Source organism: Drosophila obscura, unplaced genomic scaffold (genome assembly GCF_018151105.1).
Source record: "Drosophila obscura isolate BZ-5 IFL unplaced genomic scaffold, ASM1815110v1 contig_192, whole genome shotgun sequence".
NCBI lineage: Eukaryota > Metazoa > Arthropoda > Insecta > Diptera > Drosophilidae > Drosophila > Drosophila obscura.
In genome coordinates this window covers 2,164,685-2,186,436 of record NW_024542781.1, presented here as the reverse complement: position 1 = coordinate 2,186,436, position 21,752 = coordinate 2,164,685, and the positions used below count along the sequence as shown (strand labels likewise).

Sequence of the window (21,752 nt, the reverse complement as noted above, 5' to 3'; positions counted from 1 at the left end):
TCTCTGATTCTATCCAAACTTTAACTTTCATTGAGATCAACATCTCTGCCTCTTGCCTCATCCCACACGTGCCATGTGCTGCATGTTGCGCTCCAACTCTCCACGCACACATACACTCTCAGACATCAGAGACACCACCACACAGACAGCCGGCATTTCAAAACTCTCCACATGGGGGCTTCACGGAAGGGAGCAACGGCTCCAAGCGCGCTGCCTCGCAGTTGCTGTTGAAACGTTGGAGCCAACGCACGCTTAGAGCGGCATTAATAAACGGGACTTGGACTCGGCGACGCGGCTTCTCGTTTCGTTTACAGTTTCGGCTTTCAGTGGAGTCGGTTTTCGGTTTTCGGAGTCGGTTTTTGTCGCCCCGCTTGATCGGCTGCAACCTCAGCGGTTTTTATCGGGTCTATTGCATTCGGGCAGCCAGCCGGTGAAGCCGTGATTGATGGACTGAAAAACGGACACGACAGTTGCCGCATCGGTCTCGGTCAGTGCAGTCGCAATCGTCAGAGCCACAAAGCTCCATTGAACTCTGACCCTCCGTTTGGCCATTTGACAATCGACAAGCAATCAAACAATCGAAAGTGCAATCAAATTTTTTGTGTGTTTTTGAAGAATTTAACGAGAACAGAACGAACCTTTTGCAAACCAATCACCGGGGATTTTTATAGCGGTCCAGCTACAAGGATTTCCTTATTTCCTATTTAAAAAAAAAAAAAAAAAAAAAACCATTCAACGAAAAGATATATCAAACAAAAATACGGGGAAAACGAAGTTCAATTTCGCCGCGCGGGTTTTTTTGGGGGCTGTTTCTGCTGTGCTGCCTGTCGTCGTGTGCTTGGGCTTCATAAATTATCCAAACAGAGCGCATTTTGGAGAACGACTTGCAAATAAATAAGCATTTACGCTTTTATTATTGCTACCCCCGCTCTCTACCCCCCCGGCCACTCTTACTCTATGGTTCTATGTGCGTGTGTGTGAAGCAGTATCGTATCTGTGTGTGTTCCTCGGAAATCGCTCCCATGTGGCGCAACGCTAAATAAAACCAAAGGAGAGAGCTCTCAACTCCACCACTTAAAATATCATTTTTTGCATACAATCAACATACGAAGTATCTGAAAGATAGAAATGTGTGTGTGCGTTCGGGATCTGCTTTGATTTGTGTGTGCTGATAAACGGACGAGGCACTGTCCGCGGCAACAAATAAAAAAGAAATATCCAACAGAAAATAAACAGAAATACCCGCATAAAGATATCAAGCAGGTAAGCAGCGCAAGATACAAGTATCTCTGAAGTTTAAATATGAAACGGAAACCCAAAGTGCAATGACATTTATCCCTATATCGTACGTACGAACGTATTAATATAGCCCAACATTATGCAAATTTGTGTGCGAGAGCGTGTGCCTGCATCCTGATGATGCAGCCCCACCATCATCCTCCTGCAACGATCTGCATAATTAGAGTTAGGGCTCCACTCCTCTAACATTCTCAGTATCTGTATCTATGTATGTGCCCCTGTGTCCCAGTGTATATGTGTGTTGGGGTGTCTCTAACTACCTCTAATGAATAAATAAGTGCCACTAATAGTTTTCGCACTTCCTGTTGTCGGGCCACAAGAGATGCTCATCAAATTGCACTCGGTCTCCCAGCTGTCTCTGTCCCTGTCCGGTTCTGGCTGGCTCCTGCTCGTATCTGGTCTACTGTTTGCTCAAGAATTGAATCGTAACAAGAGGAACAGGAGGAACAGCAGACCCAACATCAGCGGGCGCACCGTCGTACATGTTGACAATATTTAATTATGAAACTGGAACCCCACTCGCAGATGTGTCCCCTCGAAAAATTCGCTATACAAGTCAATTGCTTTATTCTGGCTGTTGTACTCAATGCAGGAGGTATGAAACGTAGAGAACTCTGCAGATTTCCTAACATTACTCAATATTTCTAGCCATATCTAACATCTATTTATAGTCAATAATCAGACACTTTATTCTTCTGAAACATTAAAAATTCTCTCATTTCAAGGGTATCTAGAATTTCGGTTGGTAAATTTACCCTGCTCTCGTGTTGCTTTTTAAGTTTCTGCTGCTGTTGCAACCTCATCATCGTTGTCATAATAATGTCGTTTGGTTCTTTCCCACACAAATCGCCATGAAAATATTTGCTCATTCGCATTTATTTATTTTTCTTTTGCCATTTGAAAAGTCCATCAGTTCGAGGAAAAACACAATTTGAATTCTCTTTAAAAACTTGAATAATTAAATGGAACTTTTTTTTTGATATGTGGAAAGTTTTTTGCGTTTCATCTTTAAATGCGAATTTGGAGGAAATATTATACTTTTATTACAATCGGATATGGCAGCCATTTCTTTTTGGTGCTCAATGTTTTGCGAATGAGTATCAAATGGGTCTGCCCATCGTGATGTGTTGAGAGTAGCTGTGGCTGAGGCTGCAACATTGTCATACATTTTATCGGGCTGCCAACTTTTATTTGCACCTCTCCGATGAAAAAAACATTTCCTGTACAACTATTTTGTGCAACGGATGTTGCCGGACAACCGAGACCCCATGCCACAGACCTCTGCCATATAGATAGCCATCAGATAGACGGAGCCAGACAGACCATACCATAACCAGAACAGATCCCAGACAGAACCCCACAAGTGACAGCCACGAGGGCCACGCGGAATGACTTGAAAATAAATAACATTTTTCAAAGAACTTACTGACGGTAGCCGCGCCGCACCGCGCCACTCCATGCCACTTCGCACCGCTCGTCTGCGTCTGCGACTTCCTCATTTGCTTATCGGTGCAAAAGGGAATCGCTTGCTCCTCCGGATGGTGGAGCGAGAGGTGGAGATGATGGAGCTATCGTCTGCGCTTGATTTCACTCACGCATTTGCCTCCATCAACTTTTAATTAGTTGTAATTTGTAAATTGTGGATTCAACGTCAAACTGCCGACCACGCAGCCGGTCGGAAGATGTCGCGCGCAAGTCTTTGAAGCAGCCGCCGCGCCCGTGGCATGAGGGCTGTCTGATGATGATGTTCCGCAGTGCCACACAGTCGCTGCTTTTGTGGCACCACTGACAGATTGCTGATAAGGTTGCCAGCCAGCCAGAGGCCCCATCCAGCGCTCTCCAGTTAACCCTATCAGCCTTTCAGCCGCCTCTAATCGCACCAACAGCCACAAGTCGCGGTTGCCTCTGGGGCTCCAATCCATCAGCGAGGCGCAACAGCAGCTGTCAACAGGGTTGTTCCCGTGGATTGTCATTGGAAATTGGCTAAACATTTGACAAAAACGGTTTCGGTTTTCGGTTTGTAAATGATTCTTTGATGGTCATAAACGGTGCTTTAAATGGGGGATTGATTGAGGTAGCTGGGAAAAGGGGGAAATCCCAATTAAGCAAGAAAAGGGGAGCAGCACTTACCATAATTTGGGGGGGAATACTTTAAAAGTTCATCGCTAACAAGTTCTCATCATCGTAAATCAACTCCAAAAAGATTCCCATCTCTGCTCCCAAGCAAAACCCATCGAAAAGATTGCCATCTCAGCCATCAAAAAGATGTTGCAAGCAAATTACTTCTGGTTTTTATATCCGCTTTTTTAATTAGCAACACTATAGAGAATTTACTATATATTATGTACTAAAAACAATAAAGTTTACGAGCTAATTTTATGGCTTGTGCAAATTTATAGACATTGGGACTCATGTGACACAAAACTAGCAGCAGAAACTTTCCTAACAAGCTCTATTAAATCCCCTGCCGCACCAGACTCGAAGGCACTTAATTAATTTCTGTAAAAACTTTAAAGAACAAAGGGCCATGCAACGTCCATGGCTATAGCCTAGTTGTTGCACGTTAATTTCCAATTTGAAGCAAAAGAAAATAAGGGGAAAATGAGGCAAACAAAAAAGGCGAACAAGTAATGTCATACATAGAAAACACAACAAAATCAAAGCCCAAAGACAACGACGACGGACAACAGTAAAACTAACTGCAAATTTGCTGCAGCCAACGGGCAGAGGGGGGCAGAGGGGGGCAGAGGGGAGCTTGCACCAGTTTCCCAACTGCAACATCAGCAGCAGAACAGAGTAGTGCAAGAGCACCAGCCACAGCAACAGCAGCACCAACAGCAACAGAGATTGGAACAGTTACCTGGGCGCTAAACAAAAAACAAAAAAAAGATAGCAAAGAAAAGAAAAACTAAGAGGGAAACGGGGGGAGGGAGGGCAATGTGTGACTCAAGTGAACGAAGAGATGTGGATGCTGCTGGCTTTAGAAAGTAGCCAAAAGGAGTTGCAACAGATAGAAGATTGAAGCGAAAACCCGTTGGCAGCAGCCTCACTTCTGCCTTTGCGTGATGCAATTCCCGTAGAGTCGGAGAGCCAAAAGATTGAAAGCAAACGACAGCCACGTAACTAGAACACTTGACGATGTTGATGTGGATGCCTCAGCTGCCTCAGCTGCCGCTGCTGTTGCAACAATTTCCAATTAAAGCAGTTACTAGTGACTCCAGACTCTGCGCCTCTGCTTCTTCCTCTGGGGAGTCGCTGTAGAAGCTCTGGGAGTTGGCATCGACGCCGCTTATGTGTCGCTTGCGCAATCATCATACGGCAACTTCTGACAACTTCTACATCTTTGACTTCGTCTTTGACTTCAGTGTTTCACTGTTTGATTTTCTATTGCTAGTGATGCCTGCTCCTCTCAATTTTCCACTATTTTCCCCCTCTGCTTCGAATGGAGTCGCAGAGACAGGAAGCCCATCTGTAATGGGCCTTAAAATACACACTTTATGCCCCATGGCCTAACCATCCCCCAATTAGAGCTCTGGGTTAATTGCAATGACGCATAGTTGCTCATTAGATTTTCTGAGTCTCCTCCTCTATGGAACCGCTCCCAGTTCTTCATGTGGCATGGGGCATTCATTCCAGTCGGAAGCTAACGGCAGGCAACGCGGTTCGAAAAGCTAATTGATCATTAAGTCTATTTCCGCGGTGAGATGGCTTAAACGTAAAGTTTTCAACGTGTGTTCTTCTCTCTCTTTCTCTTTTCCATAAGTAAGTCATAAAGTGGCAACTTTTATGACAACAGCAAACTGGCCAGCGGACGCGTATGGCGGACAGGCGCATGTGGCACGCAATCCTCCAGGAAGAAGGCGAACCTCTAGACAGCCGAATATTGGGGGTTCTTGAGTGCAGGTAGATGCATAGAAATAGAGTTTTTATGGGGGAGAAACACAACATCAGGGAATGGGAATGGCAATGGGAATGGTGGAATACGAATGAGCACGGGACAGACGACTGCCTGCCCATAAAAGAAAATATGCTGCATGTAGGAGAATGGAAAGGAACAAAAAAAAAAAACTATACAACTGAGAGAACTGGGTGAAATCGATTTGTATACGGTATGTTGTTCTTTATTGCTCTTTTTGTGGAAAGAAAAACCCCAAAGGGGAGCAATGATGGGTGGGGGGATGGGATCCACTGATTGATCGTCAAAGAGAGGGAAAGGCAATGAGTAGTCAGAGATTATCTGCGAGAACTGTTTCGAATTCATCCACTGATTGATCTCTCAGTGGATCTGCCTCTCTCTCGCTCGCTCTGTCTCTATATTCTGACAGTCACTGACCCACTGCCCACATGCTAATGAATCTGTGTATCTGCTAGATGCACCCGTTGAAGTCTGTTGCTTGTGTGTATCTGCGGGATACAGCTACAGAAATTGGGTCTGGTCTGGGAACTTTTCGTGGAATTAGGTGCGTTTTGGTGCGTTGGCGTTGCTGTTGAGTGAAGTCTTTGCCTTTTCAGGCTTCTCCTACAACCCAAAAATAAAACTACCAGAAAAAAACATGCTCTGGGATGCTGCTGGTAAATGTTGTTTCTGGCTGATTCTTTTGTTTATTTTCTTGGTTTTTGTTCCACGAAAGATGTGGCAGCCACAGCAGCAGCAGCACCACCACTAGATCCGTGGAGAATCCAGAAACAGGCCCAGAAACAAGCGATCTCGTTAGCTCTACAACAACCGTTAGCCTCTCTAGGACTGGGCCTGGGCATGGGCCTGGTTCTGTTAGCCTGGTTTTTTTTTGTTTCGTTCTGTTTTCGGCCAAAATGCCGATACCTTTTTTGGTCATTTTACAACGCCTCTGCTGCTGCTGCTGCTGCTGTTGCTGCATTGTGTCTGCGGTTTTAGAGGGCGCGTGAAAATGCCAATGTTCTCGGTTTTTCCCTGCTCTTTTGTGGCCAGTATCTTCGTCTGGTAATCAACGTTTTGTGGTCAGCAAAGAAGGCAAAAAAGAACAGAAAGATCGAGAGAGAGACAGCGAGAGAGAGAGAGAGAGAGAGAGAGAAGTAATGCTATTGGTTTCGCATGCTTTATTGCCAATTGGAAAGTTGGCAGCCAACTAAGAAAAAGACTGCGGAATAGATCGCTCGCCAGTAAAGCCCCCAGAGTCAAGTCCCAGAAAGCCATTGAAGCCGATAGAAGATTGGTGTTAGAATGTTTTACGGGCCATTGTCTGGTGCTGTTAGCTGTTGGCTGTAATTGGCAAAATGCAGAGAGTCAGGGAGCCATAGAGCCAGAGAGTCATTCAGTAAGCCAGAACTCAATGCAAAGTCATAAATATGAGCATAGAAAAACGCAGCTAAGCAATAAATTGTTGAACGGCAGGTTGAACAAAATTGATTTAATAAGTTTGCATCATTAAAAATATCTTAATTGCATTCTTCCGCGTTGCAGTCTGCAGTCGTAGTGGCAGTTCCACAGATAATCAACTAACTAAATATAATCGGAGTCTTCAACTGGATTCACACGATGGGCTCCACTCTCATGATCCATACATCAAACGTTGCGCGAGATAGACCTGAAGAATCCATCAAATGCCGCCTTGAATGCCAATGCCATAATTTTCCAAACCAAAGCCTGTTTTCCCAGATGTATCTTTCAGGTGCATCTGTATCTGTATCTGAATCTAGAGACGAGTCCACAGTCAGTCAAGTCAATCAATTAGGCATTTCAACACATGTTGTTTACAGTTCTAATTCTAGAAGCGTTTTTCATTTCAAATGCCATCATGTCTGTGGCAGCAATTTCTGTGCTGCATACGCATGTGGGAGTGCTCGCCTAACGATTTCCTGTTAAACTATGCGGCATTGACTTTAAACCAAATGGAAAATGGAAAACTTTTCTAGTTGTGCGACCATTTGTGTGGCAGGGGCAGGGCCGCACAAGGGAAACTCCCCGAAAATGAGATCTGGAATAGCCCCAAGACACGCAGCAACTATTAGTCGTACTAATGAATGGGTTTTTAGAGCCCAAAAAGTGATCCATCTTTCAGAGATGACCCGCAAATCTTTCTCATTCTCTCTCGAAGAAAGACACAAGAAGCCCAGCACGAACCGAAAGATAAAGTCCAATCAATAATTTCTCAGCTACTCAAATGCTCATTAGTTGCTGGATTCGGACTCTCTAATGGTCTGTGTCTGTGTCCAGCAGCATCAAAGAGCACAAAATTCCCAGAACACTTGAACAAATCTCTGCGTGGCTGGCACTTTCGCTTTGGGGCAGCTCGACGGCAGAGAGATGCGAAATTAAAAGTGTAAACTCGTCTCTAATTTGGGCAGGAAAAAGCAGGCAAAACGTGTCTCGAATGCAGTTGAAAAATCAATTAGCAGAGCCAGAGAACGGGTTCCAGATTCTATGATTAATGATGTGCCTGTGCCTCCAATGCCCATGGGGCGGTGCGGAGTGCGATCTGTGGACCATCGAAAACAAACACCGACAACAACAACAGCACACACACACACACATCAATATGGAGTCGGTGGCGGAATCTGTTCTGTTTCGCTGGAAGTTTCCAGTTATCTCATAGACAGATTTGATTTATTCCCGCTGCCCGCCCACCCACGACCATTCGGCAGCAGTTCGAACTTCAAAGTTTATAAATATTTTACGAGCAGTATAAATTTAAATTATCCAAGCAGCAACCAAAAAAAAAAACAGAAAGAGAGAGTAAACAGAAGTTGAACAGGAAATACTCTTTTTTACTTTGCAATGAAACTATTTCCAAGAAATAATATATATTCCCTGAGCTAAAACCACGCAATATGTATAAAGGGTATATTAAAAGTCGATACTGTAAGCTCAAATTAAGACAGAGAAACAACACAGGAAGTTGGGTACTGTTAGGCACGCTAAAAAAGAAACGTCGCTTTCCATCTCACATCACAAAAAGTAAGAATTGATTTTTCTTTGGTTCCAAGAACATTTCCTTTTAAATTTCAACAAATAAGCTCGTATATCCGCCTTAGACCCTTCCAAGAAAATTGAAATTATGACTACAAGTTTTTGCTTAATAAGTGCCATAAATGTTATTTTTTTATGGGAGTTCCCTCCTGCTGATCATTACCTCATTGTAGAACAGTTAGACACTAAAGTCTAGTCACGGTTGAAGGTCCAACAGCCATGGAATCTGCGGGAAAAGATATTCCCACTGATCTGATGCCCGTTTGCTAATGAATATAAATTGCACCATCATTTCGGCTGTTGACCACGAAAATTTCATTTGTGCATGATTTACGATGACGCATTTGTACGAATACTTTTGACAGCGACTGTAAAGGAGAGATGGCCGGAGATTGGGGCCTCTAACTCTCTGAAGCAACGTTCTACAATCTCCGATTGACCCGCATTTCTGGTTACGCTCGTGCCGACAGACGCTTAACCTTGACACGAACCGTACTCCTCCTCTCTCAGCCACCATCTCTCACTCTCGCTGTGGTGGCTCTCCCTACTCTTTCTCTGCCCCTTACTCCCCGTTACGAGTCAAAGTGCGGCCATTCGTTTCGTCTTGCCGTTAGATTTTGAGTAATAAAAAGTTTCTTTCTTTCCATCTCCGCGTCTCTCGCAGTCTTCTTCTCTTTTTTTTTGCGCAACTTTTACCTCTTTTTATGCTTTCGGAGTGGGGTACAATGGGTTTGTTAAGAGGTTTGCAACGCTGAATGGGTAAAATTAACAAATAACATCAAAAGAGTCGTAGATCTGAGTCCGCTCCGTGTTTGTTTCTTGGAATAGTTTGAATCCCTAAATCATAACAGCGTTTGATTCGCATTAATCAGACAAAATTGTTATTCATAAACCGTTTACTTCAGTGCTTCTCCAAGGGTATCAAAACGGTCGACCCTTAATGTTAAACTTTCAATCTCCAATTGTTTTTTCCTTTTATTTGCCTTTTTTTGGTATTTTGTGATTCGCTCAGACAATTGCCCGGCATGACTCAAAAAAAATGTACAGAAATAAAGCTAGCCAAACGAAATAAATTGCAAAATCTTTTTCGCAGAGCCAACAGCTAAAGAAAAGTGCGGCATTTTTTTATGATTTTGTTTGTTTGCCCGTCGCGTCGTCTCAGATATCGTTGGGGTCGGGTCTGTTGGCTGTTGGCTCTTGGTGTAATTTTATAGTTTCGTTCGCTGGGAGAACGTGATGCTATTCCCATTCCCTCAGATATTCCACTTTTTATTGCAAGTGCGAAGCGGGGGGCGGGGGGACATAATAGAAATCATAAATTTGCAAAACCAAAGAGTCTGAATATTTAATAAACTCTATGGGAAATGCGGCAGCAGGAGTGTACTCGCATTGAAGATCGATTTCGCGCATTGTGGGGGCATTAAAATTGCTTCCCCGGAATAGCAATTACTTGGCCGGGGGCGGGTGGCTCTTTAAAAATGTATGTCAATTGGTCAATTTCCGCCCCTATTCCGGAGTGTAGGCCAATTAAATGTCATTTACCTTATGGGTACCGTACGATTACACACATATAGTGTGTGTGTGTGTGTGTGTGTGTCCACTACAAAAGCACATATACATATTCGCTCAATTCCTATTATCTCCCCTGCTTGACAATTCCATTAGCCATTTGCCATTTGCCGGAGCCCAAAGCCTTTTCAAATATTTATAATGCAAATCCCAGTTGCTGTTCCAGTCTTCCAGTCTTTCCGGCTACCCCTTCAGCGCTCACTCTTCAATTTCTGGAGGCAAACTGTGTTACTGGGGGGGGGCATTTTAATTAGGCAAATGGCCCGATTTGCCGTCATAAATGCAGACATGCACGAAATTAGCGAAACTATATCGCAATGTCCGCCGGCCGATTGACAGTTCAATCAACTCTGGGAGCGCAAATTGCCAATGTATTTGCAATAGAAAATCAAATATTACGTATACGCCTCCCCCCTGCCGGTCTTTTCGCCTCTCTGCCAACGTCTGGCAAATGTTTCTCCCTGGCCTGGTCCCGGGTTTACTTGTGGCCCCCATTGTTGTGTCAGCGATAACCAAAAAAAGGCAAACAAACAAACATGATGACGGCGACGCCAACAGCGCCGACAGCGACTCCAACACCTTTGGAGTGGCAATTTGTTGGCGTCGCCGTCGCCGCTGCCGCCGCCGCTGCTGCTGTTGCTGTTGCTCCGGTTTTGGCGACAGGCATACTGGGGCGAATGCTGAATGCTGAATGCATGCCACGCCACTTGTGCCTCAACCCAAGAAAGTCCCTCAGTTTTCCAAGCCATCGAGAGCTTTGGCTTGAGGCAAGAGTCTTGCATTTTCGGTCTGGAACCAAAACCCGATGCGGTCTATGACTCAAGCAATCAATTGGCAGCAGCAGCAGCAATAGCAATAGCAACAACAATGCAATCCATACTTGAGTGGAAAATCAGCCATCGAGTATCTCAAGAATGACTTAACGGCATGGAAAGAAAAAAAAACGCTTGCCAGTAGCCAGTAGATGCAACAACAGTGCCACAACAACTGCCACAATGAGAGAGCCTGCTAATAGCTGTGCAACTTTTTGAATTGAGATTGCGATGGGGATTGCGTGAATGCTGCTTTCAGACGTGTTGCATTTCAGTTCCGGCCAACTTGAGAGCCGTCATGGAAGAGAGTTTATGGATTTCCACGTTGCACATTGCTGCTGCGAATGTGTCAAATGCATCGATACAAAATATCAGTAATTTGAATAGCTTGCAAAACTGCTTTGCATTTGCATTGTATTGCGCAAACATATTGGCAACACACACACACAAAACAATTATTTGGATATTGTTATGCGCTGTAGTCGGGCCATAAATTGTAACAACTGTCGTTTGCGTATGGAAATGGGTACCCCAAATGTTGCAATGCCAATTTCCATTGCGTTTATTGAGTGCTTTGACATGAAAAATTGATGAAATGAATGCAACTGCAAAAAGTCGCGGGTGTAAAGGAAAATAAAGAGCAAACTTTTGACAAATGAAAGAACTACCTTCATAAATGGCAAAAACTTGTTGCCCTGCCCTGCGGCTGTAAAGGCAATTAATTATTCATTAAACATATCCTATCCCGCCTGTCTGAATTTCTAACACAAATCAAACACAAAACCATCGATCCGATCCCATCTGATACGCTACGTTCTCTCTTTAATTATCCCCAAAAATAAATTGAATTAACAGCATGAACCCCACACACACACATAAAAAAGAAGCGAAATATCTTGTACTCTTGCGGCCACATAATTGCTACCATGGCCAAAAAATGTATAATTTGTTTATTTTTCGGTTACGGCAACGCCAAACAAAGAAAAAAATTGATTGATCTGCCACTCGGCGGGCGGGCGGTCGGTCGGTCGGCGGTGACTAACTGACACGGGACTTTCGTCTGGGTTCAATCAAAAATTTGTAATGAACAAGCCGGAAAAAATACACAACACAAAAATATTCTCGATGGACCACACCGCACAGTGGGGAGGATAGGAGTCTGCTTTGGTTTTCATTATGCTGTCGATGCCGCTGCCGCAGCCGCTGCCTCTGCTGCTGGGTTTACATTTTAATGATACAATTTAAAATCAACGCAGACTCATGATTTTGCATATTTGAAGCATTAAACTTGCCCCCGAGCATAATTCAGGCATGGGTACCGCAGTTTCCCCGTCAGTTTCCCTCAGTATTTCCCGAAACAACAATCAATGCCCAAAACCGACGCCCGCTGTGATTTGACCAAAAACTGACGGACTCCAATCTGGTGGTTGGTTCTGGTTCTGGTTGTGTTCCCCAGTCCGATCCCGGGTCTAGCTGCCAAAGCTATCAAATAAATAACCTCAAGAGAGAAAGAGAAAGAGACCCGCAGTGAAAGAATGGCATGGTATGTCTCTAATGCCATGATGGGTGTGTCCTGGGCTCCACCTCCTCTGCCTCTAGTCGTAGCCGTAGCCGCAGCAGCAACAGCAGCAGCAGCATAACACTCTATTGCTGCAGAGAATGCGAAAAAGAGGGAAAACTAGAGGAGAAACATTTTGCCTAAATGGCGGGGCATTACTTTTAATTAAAAGCAACGCGAGCGAGCGAGTACGGACTGCTCCGTACAAAAATTGAACTTGAACTCCATGGAAGACCCAGACATGCCACATGGAAGATGGTGCTGCTGTGGCAGAGAGAGACTGTGGCACATGATTAACCATAAGCTGACACTGCTTCTTGCTGCCACAGTTCGTTGCACAGTTTGACTTTAATCAGAGTCGGAGAGCTGACATTTGATGTTAATTTGCACCAAGCAAGACATTGAGCATACGCAGTGTTATACGGCTGTCTGTCTGTCTGCCTGCCTGCTTGTTGGCTAATTACATGTAACACGAACTTGTAACCTGCAAAATTTACAAGCAATAAAACACACACGAGAGTGCGAGATATCGTAATGTATATATTTTAATCGTGAACGGATTAATTAGCCAACGAAACAAGTTTCAAGAAATATTCCAAATGGATTTATGTCTGTCTGTCTGTCTGTCGGTGGATGGTGGACGGTGGCCATGGGGTTCCTGGGGTGCGAATCGGTTTTAAGCCCACGCCCGATTCCAGCAAAATAATTAGCATAAAGCACGTGCGACTTCCAACATCAGGGTACCCGCCTTTGGCCGCCTGCCTCATTGGTATTCCTGCCTCGAGCTGTGGCTGCAGCTACCTGTTGTATGGCCTACCACCATACTCGTATCACTCACAGGTGCGTACATGTCACGCCCCCCAAAAGCGGGCTCCCATTCCCAGTCTGGACATTGCCCAAGGGGCATGGACTGCGACTCCAACTCCAACTCCGATCCAACTCTGACTCGTTCAGACATTTGCACAATTCATTTCGATTCATTCTGCTGCATTTCATTTTGAAGTTTGATTTATGTCCAGCGTCCAATGCACATGAATCACCACAGCCATAAGAAAACAAAACACAAATGTCTGAAAGAACTGAACGAATGGTTGATTTGATATCCTCTAGGAGGAGGGAACCTCTCACACTGAGGGAGCAAACCAAGTGCCAACATTCCAATGGATCTCATAAAACTGGCATATAATTTTATGACCCCTATTCTCTGTCTACTGTTCAGCCTGCCCATAAGCTGCAGTCTGCGAAGTCGAAACCAAGCCAATTATAGGGTTAAAAAAATACAGAAATATCTTAAAGTTGAGTGTTTAAAAGGCTTGTTATCCTTTAGAGGAGCTAGCACTTAAGAAGGCAAGAAGGAGGCTTCAATTGCTTTTAAGATGGGGAATAGAGAGGAATAGATCTCTCGGCAGACAGTGAAAGAAAAACTTCTTCAAATGCGTTTCAGATTATCGTTTATCCATAGAACTTTCTCGTGTATGTTTTCTTACCTTTTTCCTAGCTCTTCTTTCGGTCATTAGGTACAGTTTCTCTCTGGTCGGAGCCAACCCACTTACACGGTAGCAAATGGCGTGCCTGGCTGACATTTCTAGTGCAAATCTCGGCACAAATAAAGTTAACAGCAGCGCAGTAGAGGCAGCGCCAGTGCTGGGGGGGATTTTCTGCGGTAGATCATTGCATTTATTGTCTACCTGTAGATTTATGATCATGCAACGAGCGTGCCGCTTCCATTGCACCTACTCCCCAATCCCAATCCCAATCCCCAATCCAAATCCATTGTGGTTGTGCCTCTATGGCTCTATAGCTTTTTGGCTCTTGCGGTCTGTCCATTTCACGCTTTTGCCAAATTGCCAACTTGACCGGCAATACCCGAGTACGGAGCGCAGTACGAGTTAGATGAAAAATCTGATAAAATAATGAAAACGCAGGCCAGTAAAATGTTATTTAAAGCGAATTTTGGGGCACACAATTTGTTGTTAATGAATGCAAGTGTAAGCCTGAAATGCTTGGCTTGCCACAGTTTCAGATTTTTCCGAGCAAATTGCGACCACAAATGGGGTCAGGCATTGCTGCCACAATGTGCCGTTGCTGCTGCCGCAGCCGCTGCTGCTGCCGCCTCACGTGCTGACTTGTGAAAGTAAATGCTGCACAGCACCAGCTTGGAGCTCCCACCTCCACTTGCAACTCCCCCATTCAGGCGGTGTGGCTGTTGCTGGCAATTTCGTGTGAGCTTGCAACTAACCTTCACATAAATTATTCCCATCAACAGCTGCAGCCAGCCACTGCCACACGATCCATGTAGCCCAAGCAGTTTAAGACATCGTGATAAGGCTCTGGAGAGATATTTATCTGTTTGGCAAATTACATGAGGCAACGCCTGGGCAAGTGCTGCGAGTGGAGCAGGCAACATGTTGCAACCAGTGAAATGAGGTGTCGAAACGGTTGTTAGTCCGCTCATCCGCCCTGTGGTACGTGGTCTAGAAAGAAGCACCAACTACGGCACTCAGTCGCAGTGGCCTTGAAATGGGATACTGGAAGAGGGTTCTCCTAGAACTCTACCTTTAAGTCACTTTAGATCTTCAATGGCCTCATTAAGAAGGGTATTCATATTACTTTAATCCTCTCCCAATGTGCCTAACCAGCCATTCCACTCCTTTAATCCTTGCTTTAATCGCATTTTCCTCTTTGCTATCATCATTTAATGAGGCTCGTTCTCATAATAACATTTTAATTGGCTGCCAAGAAATCAATTTCAATGTAAATTTCGGTTTGCCTACAAAAATTGTTTGTATATTTTGTATATTTATTGTTGAGGGCAATCGCAGTCCAAGCAAAACCAAGCCCATTTTTTATCCATAGGCCTCCGATCCATGTGCTACGTGTACGTGTGTACTGGCAATCATTTCGATAACACTTGAATACAAAATGAGGGTCATTAATTTTATAACAAACTATGTTGTGGCCCCTGCTATGGCTGTGGCTATGGCCTGGGTCTTGGCTCTTGGCTCTTGCCTGTTGCCTGCTGGCTCAGGGTATGCTCTGGCTCTGACTCTGGCTGTGGCTGTGGCACACTCTTGAGAAGTCCGTTCGTTGGGGGCTTATCCGCCTGCCAATGTCGCTTGTCCGACAGTCAGTCAATCATAACCCGTTTCGGTTGTGGCGAACAAATCAAAAACTTGTTATCGTTCCACAAAAGATCTCTAGGACCCAATAAAATATACGAGCACTCGAGTGGCAGGCCAGCCGCCTACCTCTACCTTGGAACGGGCACAACAAAAATAAACAGAGAATAAGCCAAGATATTGTCAAGCTTTTACGTGTTCGCCCCATCACAATGCTGCACGCCTCATCAGGCATACAACATCAGCAGCGGCAGGCGACAGAGGCAGCGACTGATGGCAGGAGTTTAATTGCAGTGACTGTAATGTCATTTCCATTTGAACCTCGGGAGTCGTGGCCTTCTGGCATCCTTCTCCACATCTCTCCTCTCTCCTGTCTCCTGTCTTTTTTTTTTGGGTCATGTCTTTAGCTAATCAAAGACTCGCTGGGTCACGCCCACAGCCATTTATCAGCATCAGGCATAGTCCGGTGTCCGAGGAGTCGGTGCCTTAGTCTCAGATGTTGGACCTTTATTAAAAGTTACTTTTCTTTTTTCCCTAGATAAATTTTTGTGTTTCGCTGCGCTGCTGGGGCTGGGGCTGGAGCTAGAGCTGAGGCCGGGGTTCCAAACGTGAGCTTATGGTTTATGGCGACTTAATAAGGCTATGACCAGCTATCAGCCTGTTGCCACGGCCTCAGCCTTAAAGCCACGATTGCCGGCCCTGTCGGCATCTCTCTGGCTAATGGCTGGCGGAATGAGGCGGAGAACATGGCCTGGCACATTAGCCACAGCCGCTACAGAAAGAGAGAGAGAATCTCTGAGAGAAGCTCAGGGATGCCGCATGATAAACAACCGAAGCGTTTTAAACGGCTTCATTAATCTTATTCAGCTCTGCGCTGCACTGCGCTGCGCTGCGCGGTTGTCTATTAAAGCCTTGTAATGCTGCAACGTCCATGTCTGTCTCCTCTCCTTTTTGTGCTGCTGAGGATGCTGCTGAGGCTGCTGAGGCTGCTGCTGCTCGGAGCTTCTGCTGATGATGAGCAGCTGTGGCAACCGCAATCAGCGAAGCTGGGGCTGAAAATCTACTACCTGTCAGCTTCATGTCATTCCGGCATTTTATGAGCTGTTGCCTGAAGTCGGTAGTTGTGAGATGGGCCTGTGGGATGGAGTTTCTCTCTCTCTCTCGCTCGTCTCTAAATGGAAATGGCATTGACATTGGCAGCAGATGGAGGGCCCAAGGTGTATGGTTACTCTCTTGTGTAACTGTTTACAGGCCTACTGCTACGGCTTTCACCTGAGTGGAGTTCTGACTGGAGATGGCAGCGTGTTAGGCTTTTGCTCATACAAGTTATATATGTATGTATATATAATTCTGGGAAATAAATGATTTGGATTCTCTCCCTCTCTGTCTTCCAGTTAAGCGAAATGTTTGAGAAAGTGCTGGGGGTATTCGGTTTTATTGAAAATTAATCATAATTCTTCAATCTCTGTTGAATTTCCCTAAAAAATCGTCAAAAAATAACCCTTTAAAAGGATTTTCAGGTCACAGAAATTTAAACATAAAAGAGGAAACATTAAAGTTTGATTTCCGTGACAGGACTACGAGTATCTGTCACAGGGCCATACGTTTCCCAAAAGCATTCCTCACGTGCCACAATTCTAGACACAAATTCTGGCCAAATCGAGATGCTGTACACATATATTTTTGTGTGTTTCTCTCTCCATTTGTTTGGGTATTGAGCCACAACTCCTTTTCCATGTCACGTTGCAAGTGCCGCATATTCTATGCAGCCTTCTCTCTTTGGCAGAGCCGACATTGCCGTCGCCTCATCATCATCATTTCCTTCCCTTAAACATGACAATTTTCATGGGCTTATCATTTCATAATGAATTTGTTTTGTCAGCCAATAAATTATGGGCAACACGCTCTACCTACATCCACATCCACATCCACAGGCAACAAGCCACAAGCAACAGCAACAGCAATGGCAACAGCAACAGATACCTAGAGCAGCATCCGCAGAACAACAACTACATCATAATCATCGTCTAAGGAACAGAAAGAATGCTGTCCCCCAGTCTGTATTCTGTGTGTGTGTGTTTTTTTTTTATCGTGAGTCTTTTGGTTGATTTAGTGGACGCCGCCGCCGTAGTTTGTTTAGTTATTAGCTTTTGCCCTTTTTGGCCCAGAACAAATTGCATTTTGATTTATAAGCAGCCCGAATGAGGTTTATCTACACGCGACAGAAAGACACACAGACAGGAAATGAGCGCCCACATCAAAAGATACACTGTGAAAGGGCAGGAGGATTCGGGATTGCGGATCCGGCGGAGTGGGTATGGTGAGGACTCTCACTCTCTCTCTCTCTCTGCTTGTCCCTTGTTCTGATGACTGCCACATCAAAGGGGCATTTAAATTTCAAATAGGTAATTAAGTAAAATGCATAAACCACACAACACGAAGAGCAGTCTCCGACTCCGTAGATTATTTACACTTCAACAGGGACTGTGCCTACGATTTCCAGGTATTCAGATTTCAGTGTGTCAATCAATTTGCCTTCATTTGGCTTCACTTTGCATTTCCGTGCTGTGAGGTGCTGTGCTGCTGCACACAGGGGCAAAGTGTATTAAATAAACCGCAAAACGAACGCTTAACTCAAACACATGGCCCCGCGAAACAACTGAGGAGTGAGAGTGGATGCGGGCTGTTTGCGGGCTCGGGCTCTGCTGGCAACACGGAAGGGCCCAAACAGCTTGAGTGCCGCAAACAGCCGCAGCATACAGCATACAAATTGTAATTGAGTCGCAAATGGCAAGAGGAAGAGAGCCACAGCCACAGCCAAAAGGCTGTAGCTACTGCTACAAAACCAGGAACCGAAATCCCCACAGATACAGATACATCTGCAATCCAGGGCTCATTATGGCAGAAGGGAGAGCACTGGAAATCGTTGAACCGCAACAGGAGCAAAGCCCGAAACCAAAACGAAATGGGATCCAGCCGTCTGTAAATATTTGGTCGCCCTACGCTCCACGCCCCACACTCCACGCCCGCTTCCACTGCCAACAAAATCCTTTAGCACTTGCTCTAGTTTTTCCCCGCCCGTTTAATGCAATTAAATACGTTAACGATGGACATTTTTTAGGCCCTAAATGCTGCTGCTGACATTGTCTGCTGACCCGATTCCCCGAAGAGACTTCCCCCAGAGGCCCAGGCTGTGGGGCATCAACCGCTGTGGCAGAGACAGCGAGACCGAGTGTCGGAAGTGTTTGGCCAACAGTTTTTGTTTCCAATCGTTATTCCCGCTTTCCAGTTTTTACTTCTGCTCTCCACGGCAGCGGGGATGTTGCACGATTAAATTTATATCACATAATGCCACAAAAAGTTGCAGTCTGAGCGAATCTTATCGAGTGGCATCTATGGAAACTGCCATCCATCTGCCATCGGATCTGCCTGCCATTTCTGACAGTTGACAGGTTTCCCCAATTAAAAAACTGCGCTAAGCCCTCAAGCCTGATTACCCTTTTGGGGTTTTCTGTGTGACTCGCGTGGCGGCGTGGCAAAAGAATAGCCAGTGAAAAAATGCATAGAAAAGCTGCAGCCAAAAGGATGGACACCAAAAAATCAGTTGCCAAAACGGTGGCCATAAAAACGATGTATGACAAAAAGCCAGCTGCCAAAAAGCCGCTCAGGGGCTCTGTGAAAAAGAGTGTTACGAAACAGTCTATAAAGCCGATTGACAGGCTTTTAGTAGCTGGAGTAGCATCTAAAGACTGGTGGTTAATCACAAGAATCGTAACCAAATTCTAGGGAGGCCATCTAATCAGATTCCTTAATTGCGGCAATTATCACAAAGAACATTTATATGGAATGGCATTCGTTCGGTGTGCCATGCCCCTTTTCCACTTTATTAATTATGCAAATTGATTCTGAAGTTGTGACCCGACCCGCATTTAACATTTGTCTCTGTCTTCGGTTCACTGAACTACTCCTCTGCAGCTCTGCCCCTCCACAAAGTTCTTTCATTCGCGCAAGAGAACAAGAGAAATGGAGAGGAAATGTTGAGGAATGTAGAGATGTGGGTCAATCGGGAGACAAAAATCGAAACCTGTTGGTGCCACAATAAACGCTGTTTGAGCTGATTTGCTGCTGCTGTTTCCATCTGAATGAAAAATTTAAATAATTTTCTTATTAATGTGCAAATGAGTTCTGGTTCTGCCATTTGACACTTTTGATTTGGCCAAGAATACATTTATGGCCACTGACAGCATAAATGTGTGCTAATGGTGGAAACCTTTTGCGCCCAGAGGGTGTCGGTGTCTGTTTCGCTTGACATCAATTTTATTGACACAAGCCCTTTCTCTTTCTCTGCTTGAGCCATTAATAATTGTGTTCTTGGCCATAAATGCAAGGCGTTTTTAATGCAAAATGATGTGTGCGCTCTTTGGCCATAAAACGATGACATTAAAGAGGGCCAAGGCATCAATTAAAGCTAAGCGGCTAATTGAAGCCATAACTTAAGATGCTCTTGTATGAAGCAACCAGGGCAAGCTTTGATCTGCAGCTGCAGGAAGAGAAAGGTTGTGGAAGCTGATGGAGCGAGCAGCAGAAGAGCAGGTGCTGGCAGCAGATAGAAGATAGAGAGAGGCTCAAAGGAACAGTCACTCAAATAAGTAAATTGGATTTATCCCCCCCACCAACCACAAAAGGGAGCCAAGGATGGATGGATGGATGGATGCGGATGTGGATGTGGAGAACTTTGCCTGATTGCCTCCGTGGCTTAGGGGACACTCCCTGGTGGCGCCTCCATCTGTAGCATCAGCTTTGAGACTTTTCTATTGCTGATACTCGTATTCTGCCTGCTATTCTGCTGCTACTTTTACAGCTCTGCTGACAATGTTGCCAATGTTGTACGGTAATTTTACATAAAAGCACATAAAGTGCAATGTTTGATCGTAAAACTTTTTTACGACATTTTTCCTGTGGCACAGCAGCGCGCATATATAAAAATGCCTTTCAGTCGTTGCCCCAAAAGCAGGCGGAAGCAGGCAGGCAGGCAGGCAATAGAAGTAGCAGCTGATACCCCACTGTGGGGTATTTTTCTTTATCTGTTTCTCTTCCTCTTGGCGTGGCGTGGCACCTTTCTCTTTCGTGTTTGCTCATATCAAATTTGTAACACGTGTGTGGCATGGACCAGTACAACAACCAGGAGGTACTTCCACAGGTTCTATATCATTTCTTCGCGCATTCTCTATTTTCGTTGCGTAGGACAAATTTATGTGTTTTTTTTTTTGGCCTGGTTTATTGTTTCGGGCAGCAAGTGAAAACACTTGGGAGAATTGCTGTAGCTACCACCAGTTCCAGCAGGTAAATCGAATGGAGACGATGGAGAAAAGGTCATGTTTCCCCTGGGTGCAAAGAGGAGGAAGTGGGTGTGGTGTGGCACAGGTAATTTACCTGCTGGGTTGCCCTCATAACTGCAATTGCAGTTTCCGTTACCTTCAGATGGGTTGGGGGCGAGCTGCTGCTTCTGCTGCTTCCACATTTAAGCACTCATAAAGTTAATGACATGCACAGAACACAGCACACAGAAGCATGCCCCACAACCACACCCACAATCCACAGCAGCCACTCTCATCTCATCTCATCTCATCTCTGAGATTTCATTGTGTCTTTCGCTCGCTGGCTATGCAAATGCAACATCCAGCTGCATTGCATTGCACAGTTGCCACAGCTCGACTGTCGACTGTCCCATTTAGTGGCAGGCGTTCTCGGTCCCTGGAAGTCATTAAAAATAAAGTAATTTTCACGCATGTGCCTGGGCCAAATAGAAAAATAGAAAATAAAATGCATTTTCCGCAACATGACGAATGAGTTGATTCTATTTTACAGTTTCACAGGCTGCCAGGCTGCACGGCATGCCTCTCCTCTCCGCTCCTCTACTCACCCTGTGGCTTCCACTGCCACAAAAGGCATCCAGAAACAGAAGATTTCTTTCGTTTTTTATAGAAAAATAATACACTAGGGCGTGTGAGAGGAGGAGCGGAATGTTGTGGTGCAAGAATGATGATGTTACCTTTGCCAGAACATCAGACAGCCTGGAGATTGAGATACCCTGTAAAACAAAAAGAGAAACTTCTAATATCAAGTGTTTCCTTGCCTATTCATCGACTGCATATCCTGTGGATCAAGAGAACTTCCCCAAGAAATAACAAACCCTTTCGGATCTCCCCTTCAAAGTTATACCACCTTCATCGGTCTTCTGAAGGGGTATTTGTCGCTGGCAACCTTAGCCTTTAGTCACAGTCACGCCCCCCCATTGCACAGACAGCAATTCAAGTTGTCCTAGAGACCAGACATGGGGCATGGCATATCCCCGCAACGGCAGCGAACTTGCAACTGCAACTGTGACCGTGCCTGCCGACTGTGGGGCGCGCACTTTAAGCGAATTTCATTTGTCTGCAGCGTCAAGC

At 45.1% G+C, this 21,752-nt stretch overlaps 1 protein-coding gene across 7 annotated transcripts in view; it reads left to right on the top strand.

Annotated features, from left to right (window-relative positions):
• Positions 1–231: 231 nt before the first annotated feature.
• LOC111074875 (band 4.1-like protein 4) overlaps positions 232–21,752 on the top strand; it is a 60,632-nt gene continuing 39,111 nt past the window's right edge. For all 7 annotated transcript variants that reach the window (XM_022367850.2, XM_022367849.2, XM_022367847.2 and 4 more), the window contains exon 1: positions 232–1,263. The gene's annotated coding sequence lies outside the window, so the exon portion shown is untranslated. The remainder of the gene's footprint in view (positions 1,264–21,752) is intronic.